Raw genomic sequence first — 12,264 nt, forward strand, 5'->3', positions numbered from 1 at the left:
AGCTTTAGATCCAACCTTATCCACTGGATAAAGGATAATGACATTTAACACCAGACTATATTCATCCTCTTTGTACAGATTGTATTTACTTGTTCTCTTGATGTAACCTGCCCAACTATGTATATAACGCATGCTACCCTACAGCAATGTAACCAAAGCTGAACAACTTTATTGCCTTTACTGTATATAATGTATGTAACCTTACAGCAATGTAACCGAAGCTGAACAACCCTCTTTTGCCTTCTGCGCCCTGATACCCCCAAGTCCGGCGTGCATTATAAATATTTAAACAAACAAACAAACAAACAAATATCTTCTGTTGCTTCTATAAAGGAACCATCCACTCCCTTGCCAGAGACCAACAATGACAGTGTACCATGATAAGGCATGTTCATATAAAACAACAATGTTATGGCTATGGCCTGATGGTAATTCACTGAAAAAGCTAATTTGTATACACCTTTCCTGAAAAACCTAAAATTTCTGATGGCTTGGTATTATGACACTACCTGCCTGGTTATAGGCTGTCATTTGATATGGAATTCTGGTAGTACACTGCGGAACATGGAGTGAGAAAGAGAGAGTCAGAGACCTGGCCTATAATATCTCTGGCAGATCACCATGCCGACTAGAAGGTCTATACAATCTCTAAACTGGCTAACCCTGTTTTTGCTACCTGACTATCCCCTCTCATGTTAAAGGGGCTAGAACAAAGTACACAATAGATGGAGAGCTGGAGACAAAGTGCTTGGAGCAATGTGTAGGCAGAGAGAAAGGTGGTTAGACTTCCCTCAATCAGACAAAACATAACATGGACTATACAAGGAAAGACTTTGCGAGATGGAGGCTGTCGGGGGCCTGGATCTTGAAGATTTGTGCAGCCAGCCTCTAATGAGAAATCTGATGGAAGCTATGCTGAAAGGAAAAAGGAAGATGCGTCTGAACTCTTGCACCTGACAGACAGCCTGTGAACCCCTTGAACCACAAATGTGCTAGCGATTACCTCTGTAAATTGTTCTAATAAAGCCAAGAGGATGTGAGTCACTGGAGAATTGTTTACCTCATCCTTTGATCCATGTTAAGTGGGAAAGTCAAGACGCTGATGGAGAACCCATCTGAGAGACTGCACAGCATGATGAGAAGTTGCCTCTGAACCTCTTAAAGTCTGATCCCTGACTATTAATGATTTTGAGTTATATACTAGGGTTGTGTCTAAATAAGGCAATGTTCTGCCCCTGTATGAGGACTAGGGTTGCTTTGCAATAAAGACAAGAAACATTAACATTTCTTTGGATATGAAACTTTTTTCATCAAGTCGGAATGTATGTTGCGACGTTATACAGGTTAGAATCCCGATCACACGCTTCAAAACCACTTACAAGACAATAAAATAGAACAATTTAAAATATCCTGCAGGCTTCCCCAAGTATGACAGGCAGAAAAAGACCAATATATAATTCTGATTTTCTAATTGAGCAAATGGTGAAAATCAGCCAACTTGTAGAGGATATGGGAGTAACACAAAGTCAAAAAGAGTGCCAAGGCATCAGAATCTTTACATAGTAAAGAATTATGGAATTTTAAGAATCTTTTGGAAAAAACTTGTGGTGATTCCAACAGAAAACATTGTTGAACAGGTAACCCAAAAAACACGGTACAACGTCCTTTCATTAACACCTGTTTTTTTGATGAGTTGTTGCCACAAAAACTCCTAGAACTTTTTTGGGGGATGCAGGAAAGGGCATATAAATGGTTGGGGGGGGGTCAGGAATAACAAAAAACAGGTAGTGGATGGGGGTTTGTGGGGGAACCCCCCAAAAATAATGAAAACAAAATTTTGATGAGTTATTTCAGTAAAAACTGTTCGTAAAAACACCAGTCGAAAAAACGTGTTGCGGGTAAATGACATAGAACCAATAACACAACACACCTTACTTGTCATTAGTTTTCAAGGAGCCATTCAGCAGATTTCGATGCAAAGAATGTGAACTATCTAAAAACATTATGCCCTTGCAAGGAAAGCTAACGGGTAGAAATCCCAGATTGATGACTTAAACTGACTTGTGGGAAAACGGTAAAACAGGAAAGCAACATGGAGAAGAGCAACCACATATCTGAGAAAGAAGTAATTTCTTGTATGTCAATCAGAATCAAAGCAACACAAAGATTTGTTATGAAGACTTCATACCCTTAGATTAAATAATACAGTGAAGAGTTGTTCGAATGTGCAAACCAGATAGAAAAGAGTTACACACAGAATTGCCAAACTATAAAATAACTACAACTTACACTCAATTGTCACAACCTTCAATAAATCAATTAAACAGCCTGATAAACTGTTGTAAATGTTGAAGGCAACATTTTTAAAAAAGGAAAGGGAGGAAGAAGTTGAGGATTCTGCAGAGACAAGACACAATAACACATCACGGATGCCCACACTGAACAGCTAGAGAGAATTGAAGAAGCTGGCCGCATTGCATCATCAGGAGAGCAGGAGCTACCCACACCTTTGCCATTGCTGCAGGAGCAGCTAACCCTTACCCCAGCACATAAGGTAAGCCTTTGGGGTAACACCGGAATGGTGGCTTGCAAAATGACTAAATCCTACGAAGAGCAAGAATTTATTAAAAACTATGCACTTTTGCTAGGGCCATCTCCTGCTGGAATCTGAGGCACAACCTTGTTGGGTTCAGCCTCTGAGTTGCTTTAAAAATGCATTCCGATTTCTGATAATGCTTCCAAAAGCACATTCTGTGCATCCGGATCAGCTGACCCTCTCCTCCACCGCCTATCGTGATTGGCCTTCACTAACCTCATACAGCCAATCAGCTACGCCGGCAGGTTTAATCTGGCCCTATGCTCAGAGGCCCATTGTCTAAGGCCCCTGTCTGTGCCTGTCCAGGCCTTGCAGAGCCCTGGGGTGCTGATACTTCTGCTACCTATTACCTGCACCCCATTCCATTCCAACCCCTCATCTACACTGATAAGTTTGCCCACAGGCACTATCTTTGGTCAACGAAAAACATTCAGTACTGTAAAGTACCACCAATTTCAGTGACTACCCATTCCACTTGCTCCAACCTGTCGCAACCACTTTGAACAGCGCCGACACAGCACCTGTTCTAAGTCACTTTGCTACGCTGCCTTCTGCCACACTGTAGAAGTACTCAGTCCACCTCAACTTCAATAATCAAGCGCACCAATATCACGCTATACTAGAAGTACTAGAAGTTAAATTAGGCTCCCACCTGCCGTTACTGGTATGCCTTGTCAATGTGCACAACAGTTATTGTCTGCAATAACAACCCGCAGACCTACCTGGATGACTCAATACCAGCTCAATTGGGGTTAGTGCATTGTCTATCTTAACCCATAATGCTACTGCCACCTGATTCATATTCCATTGCCAAACGTACTGTAACCGTGCTAAGCACACGGTCTGCCTAATACATTACTACCTAACCCACCATTTGAACTTGGTATACACACCCCTGACCTACTGTAACTGTAAAGCTACTTACTGCAAACCCACACTGTCTAAAATGTTTCAACCATACTGAGTTTTTGTAACTACCTTGCACTGCATGAACTGTAAACTTACCCTGTCCAAAATATATTAACTGTACTGTATTATGCATTGATCTGCATTATCTAACGTTTGTTAAAGTGCTTTAATCATTTGGCATCCACCACAAAGACATCTCTCCTTGGACTGTATTAACCGCACAGTATCATCGTACGGACTGCATCATACACCTTTAATTTACAATCCATGATTTCCAATTCAAGTTAATTCAATTTGCCTAAGGAGCCCAATAGGTACACATACTTATTCAATTAGACCTTATTCAGCTCATACCTTACCTTACCTCCATACCGCGTATGAGATTTCTTTTGTCGTGTACCCTGCACTAACTACTTCATGAATCGCAGTTGCAGTCTACCCTCACCCGTTACTATCTGCGCCTCAGTTACACACTTACCTGATTGCATACACACTCCTGTTGCCTAACTGCGAACTAATATGCATGCTGGTACTCCCCCCAGGCATGACCCACCCCAACCTCAGCCCTCCACTCACCCATATTGACAATTTGCGCACACATTTAAAATGTCGCCCAACCTCCCTGACTCCACTAGCATCCCTCCTACTCGCTTCCTACCACCTGCTAACAGACACTACCTCAGTCTACCTCAACAACAATGCCAATTAGCCAATCATATCAATGAGTTGACAGGAACTAATAGGCGCTCAACCACGTTGCTCAAACCCAGCCTTAATCTACCATGCCCTCCAGCCATTAGAAACAGCAGAATGGCAATTCAAACAGCTAAGTTCAGAAGGCTCCCATCCTCAATTATCATCCCCTCAGCCACCTAGAGGAATACACATCTTAACTCAAGAACATCTTTCCACGCTATCGAGACATCTAAATACCACACTATCAGTTCTAATGTGCGGAATACACTGACCGATAGCACTCAACCTCCTCTAGGTAGCCCTTAACTATGAAACCCATCAAACCTGTCCTTCAAACATTGATACAACGGCAAAATACAGACCCATCTCGTACCCTAACTCACAAATTTAACCTTAAAGCAACCACACTCCAGGGTACCCTCATGAATGCCAGGTCACTCCTAGCACATGCCCTAGACATCGTAGACCTTATCATCACCAATAAACTTGACTTCTTAGCCATTACCGAAACCGGGCAGCATGCAGCGACAGGTCCAGCTCTCTCGCTCGCGGTCCCTGAAAACTATACCATCTACAGGACCGATAGGCCCACAGCCAAAGGTGGGGGAGTAGCAATTAATGCTAAGAACACTCTCAGCATCAGGGAAATTCCTAACACACTTTCCACTCAGGTGAATTATTATCCATTAAAATGGCCATATCCCCCACTGCTATGCTGAACGCTCACCTTACCTACAGACCCCTCGCCCGATTTCCTCATTCAAGGATGATGTAGCACAACTCCTCTCTACCAATACAAAGCCTAGCTCCCGAACCCTACTATTGGGAGACCTTAACCTGGTCTTTAATGACCCTACGGACAGCAATGCCTTAGCTCTTGTCATCACCATCAATGCATTAGGCTACACACACTGGATCAACAACCCCACACACATTAAAGGTTGCACACTTGACTGGCTAGTGGACCTCAACTGCAACACAAACATAATTTCCAACGCCCAATGCCCTTGGTGTGATCATCACATAATCACATTTAATATCACCAAGAACTCGCGGTCAGAATCCCCCCTCTCATGATACCAGCTGCCCTATCTAGAAATGCATGCAGCATCACAGTAAATGATATCCTCACTTTGCCACACCCCATCACGGCACACCATAACTTCCGTTCTAATGACCCCTCAGTCAGGGTTGACATATACAACCAAACCGTATAAGCAGCTATTGATAAAGTAGCGACTCTAGCCCTGTGTGAAGCTAAACCACTAGCCCACCTTAATACTTGGTACACCCCTAACCTTAAAACTATGCATAGCATGAAGAGAACTGCTGAGTCCAACTGGAAAACATTCCCAACTGAACTGAACAAAGCAACCTTCGCCAAGGCCTCAAAAAGTTATAAGCATGCTATCCTTCAAATTAAAAGCGCTACGTACAATGAGAGAATCACCAATGCTAAATCAGGGACCAAGGAACTCTTAGCCATCTTGAGAAAACTTGAGTCACCGGTGCCACCACTAGAAATATGCCTCAAAGATGAGAGCTGGTGCACCGAGATAAAATAGCCCTTCTATAATCTAAAATAGAAACAGAAAAAATCAACCTTAAACCCTCCCAACTTCAACAGACTCTTAATCACGCTAGTCACAAAACTGGCGTGCTCTTCGAATTCACACCTGTCTCTAACACAGAAGTCTCAAAAATCATATCCAGTCTCAAACCGTCAAGATGTCAAGGTGACATATGCCCAGATTTGCCTATCAAAGACTGTGCGCCGGAACTGACACCGTTCAGCACAAGACTAATCAATGCTTCTTTTGAAAGTAGAACTGTCCCAACCAATCTTAAAGATGTGTGGGTCCTTTCACTACAAAAAAATCTACTCTAGACCCCAACATATCAACAAAATATTGACCTATAACCACAGTGTCCTTCCTCCTCAAAATTTTGGACAGAGCAAAATAATCTGGAAACCAACAATCTCCTTGGCCTATGACATTCTGACTTCCGCCCATTCATGGGACTGAAACAGCATTACTTGACCTGAAAATATCAATGAATTTGTTGAAAGACAACAGCAATTTAGCTCTCGTCCTCCTGCTAGACCTTTCTGCAGCTTTTGACCTAGTCAATCATAGAATACTTTGTAATCATCTAGCATCAGCAGCCCACTTCTCACTGAAAGCCAGCCACTGGATACAGTCTTTCCTTAGGGAGCGAACCATGAGAGTTTTTTCACCATCCTCTGCAGCTTCACCAGTCCCGGTCATATGCTGCATACCCCAAGGCTCTTGTGTCTCACCCACACTCTATAATATATTAGCGAAACCACTATTTGACCGTCTCGACGATTTGGGTGTCACCTACACTAATTCTGAAGATGACACTGAAATCCTCAAGCCTATCTGCGGCTCTTACGACACTGACTCCGAATCCCTCAACATAATCTATCAAAACATCCAGGCATGGATGGCCCAACATGGATTATGCCTAAATGACAAAACTATCAAAGTGTCCAAGGAAGTAAAACCCCTGGGTTTTTACCTTGACTCAACCCTCATCATAACTAGACATGTTAACGCCATGGCATCGGCTGCAGCCTACACGTCTAAGCTCATCAATGGCTGCAGGCCTTGCCTGTCAACCGACAGCTATGTCACACTAGCTAGAGCCCTGATCTTGTCCACACTTGATTATTGTAATGGCCTCTATACTGGCACCAAGAACTATAATATCACAAAACTGCAGGTGATCCAAAATTGCAGCTGAAACACCCTGAGAGCAGTGCTAAACATCCCTAAAAAGACCCACATCTCCTTGATTAGACGGAACACCCACTGGCTTCCTATCCAAGAGTGAATCTTCTTCAAAATACTCACTATGACCCACAAATGTCTCCATAAGTCAGCACATAAATACCTGGCAGACAAATTCACCAATAACGATTCCAATAGGCCTACGTGCTCAGCTTACGTGCACTGACTCTACCCTGGGTAGGGAGCACAATACAAATGTCAAAATAAATAAATTAATAAATAAAATAACTGAATTAATGGTAAATCAAACCAAAGCTTCAAGTTGATCAAATAATTTTAAATGAATGAGAAAGAACATCATGAAAAGTAAAGAGGATTTGAGTCAGTCTTGTCTGATTATCATATAGAGTATACCTATGAGATTGTAGGGAAATCATGTAAAAAAGAAGTCCCAGAAGAGCTGGTTTCCCAAAACCTATAGCTAAGTGGGAAGGGAGAGTAGGGGTGTGGAAAGGGTGTGTGATATCTTGGGTCGGTGTGTGAGGGTGGGTTAAGTGGAGGCATCAGGAAGGTTTCCTGTTGCCTTCCCACAATCAAGATGGTGACACCCAGGGAAGGATCTCAGGTGGCTGTTGACGCGCGTGCGGCACACTGTGCGTTCTCGCCCATATTTCCAGTCATTTGATAAGCTGAGCGCCCTTCTCCAAGCGCTAATCATCTATTTACATCAGTTCAAAACAGGGAGTGGTTCCCAAAAAAGCTAAATGAGATGCATGATAGCTTCACCGCTGTGTCAGAAAATCGTCATTAGCTGTTGAAGGCATGAGTGGGGTATGTGGCAAATCGACCCTTTTTGCAGTGACAGGCTCCACTAAACAGCCAACCCCAAGATGTGCCTATGTTGCGCTGTCACACAACTGCACTGCAAAACTGGCAGTCTCCCAGGTATATGCAACACATAGATGTGGAAGGGTGGGAGGATGCTGAGAAATGTCCTCTGTAAGTGTGAGAGACCGAGATCTGGAGTTCTGTGGGACAGGGAGGGAAGAATGTACACCAATCAGCAAGCAGATTAAGGATTGTAAAAGGTTTCATCTTCCAGACAATGGAGATTACCATTCAGAGCCCGGTGGAGGAAGCATTGTGTGACATGCCTGTGCTGAGGCATGTGCTGGTTGCCATTCTGAGGGTCGGAAGGTTAACTGCTCTGCACCCGTACACCTTGCTTCTATACTATGAGTACAAAAAGTGTTGTGTTTCCCAAAAGTGCTGTGAACTCACCCTAAATGTGCTGCTAATTCGGAAAATTCCTGTGAAAAAGGCAGAGGAAGCATATTGGGAAACCTGATGAGAGATGAGGAGGCTTGTCCAGAAGAGTCTAAGAAGATATATGTAGAACAATTCCTTAGATTAAAGGAGAGGCCGATACAACAGAGGCTAACATCCATACAAATCAGACAACAGAATAAGAACCATCAAATGAGAACCTCTAGGTACTTATCCAATCAAGACAGGCTAGCAGATGCTCTATTCAGCCTGAACTGACACCCACAATATGCACCATTTGCATCTAAATATTCTTCTCAGTCAAACATCCACGTGTGGAAAAGCACCTTCCAGAGCACCCTGTAAACAGATACGATCTCCAATTATATTGCCAAAGGCTGCAAACAAACCCATTCACTTGATAAATGACAGGTGTGCAGTCACCAAATTAACAAGAAATAATTTGCAACATAACTGAGGACAATATCACAAGTTATTTCGAGGTAAACAGAACATGATATACTGCCTGCTACACCCCTATACTTGATACACTACTCCGAATTGGTCTTAAATCTGTGCCCTGAAACAATCAACCTAGAGAGTAAGGGAGTTGCATACACCCTTAATCCATCCATCATTAGAACAATAGACAAGATATCTCCAATTTGCTTTAATATAACTAAATGAGATAATAAATCCAGCAACAAATGACATGGCTCATATCTTGCTGACATGACTGAGATAAACAAGATAGAATATCTTTAGAATTTTGGGAGAAAATAAAACAGTCAGAAAAGTAAAATACCATGCCATATTCATTCCAAGGGCCATCAGAAAGCTATCTGGCATACAAGGATTGACACCTCCCTAGGAGGCCTGAACAAAATAATCAGAAGTCTACATGAGCCAAAATGAAATATCCAAAACCAGCCAGAAGACTAGCACCCGCACACCTTCACATGAAATGGTGGACAAAGGTGGCGTCCATTTTTTTTAATTTTAATGATTTTTATTGTTTAAATATTGAGTTTGATACAGATATCGACAAGTTACAGACTTTGAATAAAACAAGAACCATAAAGAAATGACATAGTAAATGATTCTGGTCACTTGTAATAGTATTTCTATATAGCTAAATCATTTATTAAAATCACTTACGAATATAACATGAACTATAGTAGATATAAACCACATTAATATAACAAGTAGTATAAAATTAATAGTAGCACTGGTCTGCAAAGAGTGACTTATATGTAGTGAATATAGAGATTGGGGGGAGACGTACAGGGAGACAAACAAGAGACATATAAGAATCAGGAGGGTAGAGGATGGGGGGGGAGAATAGGTATATTGGATTATTTCATCAAAATAAACTAATCATTTCAAACATTATTACGTTCTAGCATTTCAATATGAGTATGGAAATATGGATAATGATGCAAATATAAGGGTGTTGATTCATGTACCATGAGCAGTTGCATTAAAACAGTTAAGATACCTGGTGAAATAATACCATTTAGCATTATATTTAGGAATTGTGTTATGATTATTGGCCATGCACATTTCCAGTTATGAGTATTACAAATGGTATTCCACCAGATTTTGGTAGAAAGCAAACTAGAGTCTTTCCAGTTAGCAGTGATGCATTTTAAAGCTATACAGATGAATAAATCATAAAGTCTAGCAGAGTCAGATGGTAAATAAGTTGTAATGGCTATACTTCCTAAAATATGTTAACAAAGGAAAAGGGCACATCAACACAGAAGATACAATTGAGAAGCTTCCAAATTTCCTGCCAAAATTTAACAATATATGAACATTCAAAAAACATATGCATATACGTGGCGGGAGATATGCCACATGACCAACATTTTGCATTATAATTCGGATTAGACCGCCAATTTGGCAAGAGTAATGAATGCTCTATGCATGAAGAAATAATAGTGTTGTGAAATATTTGCTAATACCGATATTTGTTTGATTTTAGCAAACAGACAATGCCAAATTTCATCTTCAAACATGAAGCCCAAATCAAGTTCCCATTTCAGACGTATAGGGCAAATCTTAAAAGTTGAGATGAGCATATTGTATATTTTGGAGGCTCGAACTTCACTAACTATGGTAAGGTAAATTAGTCTAAGAGCATCTGGAGTAAGAATTTCATTGGAAAATTGGCCAAGTGCAAATTGAAAGTCCTTCTTAGGAATGTTAAATGTGATAGAGAGTTGCTGGAAGGAGAGGATATACGGGTCATCTATAATGTGTTGGATGAATCTGATACCTTTTTGAATCCATATTTTGCGGTTGTTCTTATTATGCCATAATAGTGGGGAAAGATGCTTATTGGGGGTTATAGTGTGGGGAAAAGGAAAGGTTTGTAGAGCTGAGATTGAAGCTTTAATAGGGTCTAAAATCTTTTTAGACGAATGTTTAAATATGTATATATAGTCCGTGATGTCGTGTGGTAGAACTACTTGTTTTTCTAATGTACACCAGGTCGGGATATCAGCGGATATAGGATGCATGAGCCATTGACGAAATTGTTTTATAAGAAATGCAGTGTGATATGACTTAAAGTCAGGGTATCTAACTCCACCCATATCATAGGGGGCTTTCAGTTTCATCAGAGCAATTCTTTTACTTTTTCCTTTTCCCCAAAGAAAATTAAGTAGTATAGAGTAAATGGATTTGAAAAAGGAAAGGGATAATGGGACGGAGAGAAGTTGCAAATAGTATAGAATTATGGGAGTAAGCATCATCTTGATAGTATCTAAGCGCCCCCACCAGGAGAGGTATAGTGGAGACCATTTGGATGTTAGATCCTTGAGGGTGCCCAGTAGTGTTTCAGTATTGAGTTTGATCGTATTTGGGAAAGTTGGGGCAAAGACCTAAATATTTGACAAAGCTACTGCACCATTTGAGGCGAAAAGTGACAATATCATGTTTAAGGCAGTATGGATTTAGGGGCATCATTTCTGATTTCTGTGTATTTAATGTATATCCTGAGACCCGACCAAATTGCGATAATACACTCAAGAGGTTGGGAATGTGAAGTTTGGGGTTTAGAATTAATATAAGAATATCATCCGCATATGCGGTTATTTTATTTATTGAAGCACCGACTTGAATTCCCGGGATGTTTTTGTTAGATCTTATTAATTCTAGTAGTGGTTCAAGAGAGAGGATATATAGTAATGGTGAGAAGGGGCAACCTTGACGCGTTCCTCTTAGTAAGGGAAAAGAGGAGGAAGTTTGACCATTTAAGTAAATAGCGGATTTGGGGGCAGAATAAAGAAGTTTAACCAGTGAAATCAATTTTTCACCACACCCATGCCAACGTAGAGTTTGAAACATAAAATTCCAGTCAACACGATTGAAAGCTTTTTCCGCATCTAATACAATGGCCGCATAGCCTTGAGTGTCTTTTTTGTCATTGGCTGCAAGGTTGATGGCGTTTAGTAGGAGTCTTGCATTAGAGGATATATTACGTCCTTTTACATAACCAGTTTGGTCTGGTTTAACTAGACTTGGGAGTGAGGATTCGATTCTATTGGCAAGTATTTTGGCAAAAATGTTGCTTTCAATATTGATAAGGGAAATGGGTCGATAGTTGCTAGGAAGAGTAGGGTCCTTCTCAGGTTTTGGAAAAATGATAAGTAAAGCTTCAGAAAAGGATCCGGAGGAGCATTTTTGTGAAATGAAATATGAAAAAAGTTTTTTTAAGCTTAGGTGTTAAGAATTGAGAAAATGTGTTGTAGAATTCTGTGGATCGTCCATCAGGGCCGGGTGCTTTACCTTTTCCGAGGCCATGGATGGCTTTGGTAATCTCGATAGAGGTGCTGTCCTTTTCTAGATGAGATAGATCTATTTCAGGGTAGGTGGTTCTACTGATGTTGTTCAAAAAGGAATCAATGTTTTCTCTGGGAATAGCACATTCTGGAGTATATAGATCCGTATAAAATTTTCTAAAGCATTCCAATATTTCATCAGACCTATGATGCATTTTGCCCAATTTATCTTGAATGTGAGAGACTTGAACTT

This window comes from Ambystoma mexicanum, chromosome 6p (genome assembly GCF_040938575.1).
Source record: "Ambystoma mexicanum isolate Mex_15411 chromosome 6p, UKY_AmexF1_1, whole genome shotgun sequence".
Classification (NCBI taxonomy): Eukaryota; Metazoa; Chordata; class Amphibia; order Caudata; family Ambystomatidae; genus Ambystoma; species Ambystoma mexicanum.